The 6,773-nt window shown below is 34.0% G+C and overlaps 1 long non-coding RNA gene across 1 annotated transcript; it reads right to left on the reverse strand.

The window, feature by feature from the left end:
- Positions 1 to 2,457: 2,457 nt before the first annotated feature.
- On the reverse strand, positions 2,458 to 5,957 carry LOC130470167 (uncharacterized). Its single transcript, XR_008930129.1, has 3 exons — positions 5,017 to 5,957; positions 3,748 to 3,869; positions 2,458 to 2,801 (listed from the first exon to the last, which is right to left on the reverse strand). It is a non-coding gene; the product is annotated as an uncharacterized lncRNA (long non-coding RNA).
- Positions 5,958 to 6,773: the final 816 nt, after the last annotated feature.

Consider the following 6,773-nt stretch of genomic DNA (forward strand, 5'->3'; position numbering starts at 1 on the left):
TATATTGAGCACAAATAAAAGCACAATCAAATATAAATATTAATATACTATGTTATCATAAAGCTGCTTTAATTTATACTTAACAATAATGTAGCATACAAATAGTGATAATACCATCCATACGATAATTTGTACCGTACGTCTAATGAAGCTGAAATAAAAACAATTCCTCGCATGATTTTTATACATTAATCAAGATAGTCCAAAACTAGAATAAAAATAATTTCCTAATTAACTAGGACTAATTAACCGAGTAAATCTTATCCCCGTGCTAGCTTGTTTCAAGATAACTTGTTGATCTCTTGATCACGTTTTACCATTTACACTTGAATCAACAATATCTGCAAAGAAATTTTAATGTGTCAAACATATGTTTCTTTGGTAAATAAGCAATCTAATAACCAATGTAAAAACCAAAACATCGTTTTTCCTGCCTCAAAACAACCTTAGGCAAACAACAAAAAACATTCATCGAAAAAGAAAACTACCCGACTTTGTCCATCATAAAATCCAGCTCTTCTTTTCAGATGGTCTATTTCTTAATGGAAGAATCAGTAGTGTCGGCTACAGAGAAGAGCACACACATAGTTACTAATCTAGCTAGGACGGAGATGTTACTGACTTATAAGAGTCCGGCTTTCTCGCGGACAATAGTTTTAGATCCAGCTGTAGAAACCAGTAGTTTTAGTCCCAACGCAACAACAATAACTCTCAAGACATAGCTGTTGAACATAAACTAGTAGAGCTGAAAAGAAGGGCATCAAGTCAAAGGCAACCTCTAACTCACACACACCAGAAACTAAACAGCACAAACCCGCAACAGAAAAAAGACAACAAATCCCAGACACCTGTAGTCAACAAAGTCACAACAAATGCAGCAGTAACAGTTCAGAGAAAGGAACTAGACTGCACTAATCTACTCAGCAGTAGTAATCACTCAAAATTCTAACTTAATGTGCTAATATTGGTGTACCAAACTGTCATTATGCAGTAAATAAAAAAAAAACAAATAGTAAGTATATAAAAAGTGTAAAAGAAAAAGATAATACCCAGTGTAACAACAACAGGGAAGGAGAAATTCACCAATTGCTCCAATTATTGTCCCAACAATAGACTGCCGACTATTGAAAACAAAAATTAAATAAAATAGAAAATAAGTAGTACACCATTTTATCCTATTGCAAAACAGAGAACTAAGGATCACGACTACAATTCATCTTTGTCCTTGAATTAAGAATGCAGTTATACCATTGGAAAAACGTGAAATAACAATATTATGAACAATTAGACCATTGAGAAGTCCTATTTTAAAATCTTACTTTGATCCGCTACCTGTATGATATCCGACATAAATTAAATTTGTGTAGTATAATGCATACCTGCAGCCTACAGAAATAGCAAATAGTTCTTTATGCAGTAATTCAATCAATTAGAGAAGCTTTTGGGATGAGCGACTATTTAGTATTTACGTATTACGTGTATCACTGTTTCTAGGTCTGTGCAAGATTGTCCAAGACCCTTTTTATACCTAGGACAATACTCTGAGAAATTACCTTACTTTTGGCAACAGTGTCCATGTCTCATGTCTCGACCTACTTTTCACAATTGCCACCAGAATCATCATTAATCTAAAAAAAGCATTTTAATATGCCACATTTCAGGTACGATACGCTACTGTGTAGCTGATGTAACTCTTATCAGATCAATTCTGATCAGTTATGTTCTGATCAATTCAGTGTGAGGATGTTCTTAAGAGAGTAATTCTCATTGCGAGGCATTCTATTGTGTGTCTCAAGGAGGAAGAGTTTGTTTTATTGTTTATCATCCTTTAATCTTCTTTCCTTGGTTCTTTACCTTCGGCACTTATCACCAGCCTTGGCCTTATTCCATGAAAGATCTTTTAACTTGGAAAGAAAAGAAAGGTTGGCTTGCTTAAGTGGAAGATGATTCTAGTAGCAATCTGGAATTGCACATGGAAAGAAAAAAACGAAAGGAATTTCAGGACATGACTTCCCCTTGTCAAGGTCTCAAGTTCTTTTCCCGACATTTAATTTTGTAGTTAAACTAAATCATGATAGTTTGAAGGCACTAGTTCTTTTTCAAGTTTTTGCTTACCCCCTCCTTTTCTATATGGGTGGCACTCCATCCATGACCTCCAAATATATCTCTTTATGACTTGCAAAAACAAGTATTCAAAAGCAGTTGCTTGTATTTTGGTCACGAAATAAAGGAAGAACACATAGGTAAACCCCAAGTATAGTAAACAGATTCTTAACCGCGATTGCAGATTGAAAAGTACGCATGAACTAGACATTAATAATAGTTTTGACTATTAACTATTTCCACCGGTAATTGAATCTCGAATATGTACACTTTTAAGTTTACAGATACCACAGACATACATATGAATAAAAAATGTAACTAGAAATTCAACCTTATAGGAGCTTAAATGTGAGTTACAGACTAAAAGGCTCCCAAAGACACGAAATTGCACCCTTAGAGCTCAGGTTTCAACCGGCTAAAGGGTTTACATCATCACAGAAAGCATGCTTACAAGAGCCAAGGGCCACTATCACAAACATAATTCCAGCAAATTTATTTCTGCTTCTAAGTTCAGACCCCAGCCAAGAAAAAAAAGATGCAGCAAATATATGAAGTATAAAGAAAGAGAAAAGTAAGAGTAAACCGTAATTGTGCTTCTTGAATCAGCCATTAGAGTGTACTAATCCGACATCGTGCTTTCATCTCTTTCGGACGACCATTGAAGTTCCCAGCTTGACTTGCTCTCAGGTTGTCTTAACCTTTCAATTGTAAGGACATTCATTTTTAAACAAGAACTGATCTACCTATTTGATACCAATTATCAAACTACACTAGCAGTAAAACAGGGGGGGCCAGGAAAGCAGGAGCACAATGATCAGTCATCAAACAACCATTCTTAAAGAATAAAATCATTTTATAATCTCAGGAATTGCAGACGTACTAATAAAATTGTCGTCTTCCCATGTTTAATACGTATGAAATATCCAAATTCGTTCTCACTATGATACCCAAATGCTTACAATATCTAGCAAGAAATTCTATCCAAGTAACATAATTCGTTGTATAACACACCTACCAAATATACTGCCACAAAAATCTTAGATTAGTAACACCATAACACTGAAGTATTGGAACATCCAAGGTTGGGCAAACACCCAACTGATTTTAACAAAGAATCAAAGTGCACTCGACTTTATATCTACTACATAGTATATTTTAGCATCTAAACCAATAACAATGAGTTATACATCATAAAACTATAGGCAAGGTAATAAAATCAAGATTGATTAAACTAAAATATTAAACAAATACTCATATTCTGTTATAACAAAACATTTTCACCCAAATTAAAGCAAGAATATACTTTGACAAATTCAAAAAATCACAAATGAATTAAATATAACTGAATAAAGAAAAATTTTAACCAATTTTAACCCTTCTCATGTCATACTAGAGAAAACCAAAGCTTGTCCGAAAAATAGCGAAAAAACCAAATCGTAAGTTAACAATTAAATACCAAAATTTTGAGATTATAACCCTAACTATTTCGAATAAACCCTAAATTGTGAAAAAGACGAAAAAATGGGAGAAAAGGAAGATCTATGCAAACAAAATTGATTCCTACTTCTAAGTTTAGACCTCTAGCCAAGAAAAAGTTTTAGCAAACATATAAAGTGCAAAAAATAGATAAAAATAAGAACAAACCTAGCTTAATTGTGCTTCTTGAATCCGCCATTAGAGTGTACAACTCGAACATCGTGCTTTCGAATCTTTCGGCAGTCCATTGAAGTTGGAATTTTGAGATCCTTGAGAAAACCCTAGAAAATCTGAAGAAAAAGGTGAGAGAAATGCAGGAACAGAAATTATGAAATCAAATCTGCAAAATTATAATCACTTTTGAAACGCATACGAGAGTATTTGGTGGAGCAGATAGATTTACAAAATATTAAATTACAACAGTTATCTACTTGCATTAGTATAGAAATAAATAATGGCATGTGCATGTGATTATGTGATTGCATGAGTGGTGTATTAGAATGATGTGCAGGTTAACTTGAAGTTATAGGAGAGACTATAATTGTTAATCTTTTAGGAAAACTTAAGTCAGGGATTTTACACAAACTATGGATTGAGCAGCCTGAGAATTCTCCAACATGATTAGCCACTAAGACATATTCTAAATCCGTCATATCTCCTTTTTTAGAAAGCTTAAACTTTGCAAGTGATTCTTGTTAAACTTCAGCTAAATTTTCCTTTTGGTTAATCATCTGGCATATGGCTATTGTTTTATTTCCAAATATTTTATTGATGTTTAGTCAACGTGCGTAGTGATATGGAATGGTAAATTTCAAGTGTTATCTGACAAACAATTTCTTGTAAAATTACATAGTCACATTTCTCAGCTTTTCACAAATCGTAGTGATGAAAGTAAGGTGAAATAACAACAAGTGAATGTGTCTTCTGAATTTACTTGAAAACAATTGCTTGGCATATCCACATATACAGAACAACGATGGTGGGATGGTGTAGTTGCATAAACAATAACTAAATAAATGAAGGAAATTACCTAGTCAGTTTATCTGGTTATCAAAGTTGTTTATCTAAATTTTACTTCAGAAGAAAATCAGGTTACCTTATCAAAATTCGAGCCTTGAGCATTTTTTTCTTTTTGGTAAATAAGATATATTTATTACCAAAAGGTAGAAACCACACAACATTCAACCAACGAAACAAGAAGCAAAAGGCGCACAAACCCGCAACCCAAGCTAAAACGCAAAGCAACAGAAGAAAAAAAAACAACAGTCAAAACTACAAACAAGCCATCCGCAGCTACAACAAAGACGAAGCAGCAGCAGCAAAGAGTAGCAGCAGAGCCTAGCAAAGAAAGCAGCAGTGCAACCAGAAAAGAAGCAAAGCACCAGAACCACGCTTCAGCAAACAGAACAGCAGCAACAACAACAGAGAAGCACATACCAGAACTTGCAACAGAGTGAGGCTGCAGAAAGCCTGCAAAACAGGCACAAAGCCAGGCAGCCTGTAGGTCTGAACCACAGGCTAGCAGCTTAGAGCACACGGGGAAGAGCTACCTGCAAGTCTAACAGAACAAGAAAAGAAAAAAAACAAGCCAGAAACTCTAAGGCAAACACCTAAGACACAAGTTGAAATGAGAAGAAAATAACGCGTATAAAATGCAAGTTGGAAGTTGCAAGGTTGGTAGATTATCTTCCCCAATTCAACTTGGATGATATTATCATATGAGAATATAAAATAATAAACTTTCGGATTTTGACTTAAAATTAAAATTAGAATTTAGTGGGATGACCAATTAACCTGAACATGCCAAGAACAGTGAAAATAAAAAGAGGGTTAACATCCATGGTACCAAACGCAGGAGGCATGATCTACTAAAAATGGCTCAAGTATCGGGGAAGGTACCTAATTGCACAATAAGGCTGCACTTCCTAGATCAATATACGACATAAAATATCTAAAATTAAAATCCAGATCAATCAAAATACAACAACGCAAACTAACAATTAAGTGGATTAACCATATATCAAAAAAATTAAAAAAAAATTGAATTTGACATATAAAAATAATAATGCATAGACATTCAGGAAACAATAGGGAATAAAAAAACAAACCTACAAAATATTTTGAGCGAGTTTATTCAACGAACCATAGGAGTGGTGAATCTGATGCCCAAAACGCATGGAGGAAGCGAAGATGAAGCGTAAGCAACGATTTCTCGGACTCTCGAGAGCAGCTGGGTTTTCGAGGAGAAAATGAGAGAGATAGAAGTTAAGGATCTTGATAACTCAAAACAATCCCTGGCGTCGACCACCACGTTCTCCATCAGCGATTAAGTGTGCCCCGATACATCAAGCCTCATGGAAAATTGTAGCATTAATACATATGAATATTTGCAAGAATGTAATTTGAAATTTGGAGAGGAAATAAGTGAATTGAAAACAGAAAGGATGAATTGGTACCTAGGGTTCGTGAAATAGAGGCGGTGAGAATTACAGACGAATTTGGGAGCAACAACGAAGAAGGGCGGTGGAAGGTCGGACAGATTAAAATCTGACAGCGTTCATGAAGTGAGATCCAGTTTGCCACGCCGCCGTTGTTGTTTCTACTCTCTCTCTCTCCTCCTTTGAAGCCATAGATTGTCAACCGTTTAGGGATAGTGGGAGTAGAGGTGGGAGTAATGTAAACCGCGATTTTAGAATATGTTAATTAGGCTGAAAATTTTAGATTAGCGGGATAATGGACCTATAAGCGGGCAACACGTGTTTATTTTTAAGAATATTGACGCTGTGTTTGGTCCATATATGTTTCGACTTTTAGGAGCGTCGAAATATGTAAATAAAAAATTCGCGCCTTTTAATTTTATTGCGACCCTTTTTGAAACAGTCGAAACCACTACGTCTATATTTGTATGCTTTTTTTGTAGTGCTTATTGTATGCCCTTGTGTAATCATAAAATATATAGTACATAATAATAAATAAATAAATAAATAAATATATATATAAATATATATATATATATATATATATATATATATATATATATAATATATATATATATATAATATATATATATATATATATATATATATATATATATATATATATATATATATATATATATATATATATATATATATATATAGAAGGCTCTCGTGAGAACACTTTCCTACGGTGAGAACACTTCCTTACGGTGAGAA

Source organism: Spinacia oleracea, chromosome 3 (genome assembly GCF_020520425.1).
Source record: "Spinacia oleracea cultivar Varoflay chromosome 3, BTI_SOV_V1, whole genome shotgun sequence".
NCBI lineage: Eukaryota > Viridiplantae > Streptophyta > Magnoliopsida > Caryophyllales > Amaranthaceae > Spinacia > Spinacia oleracea.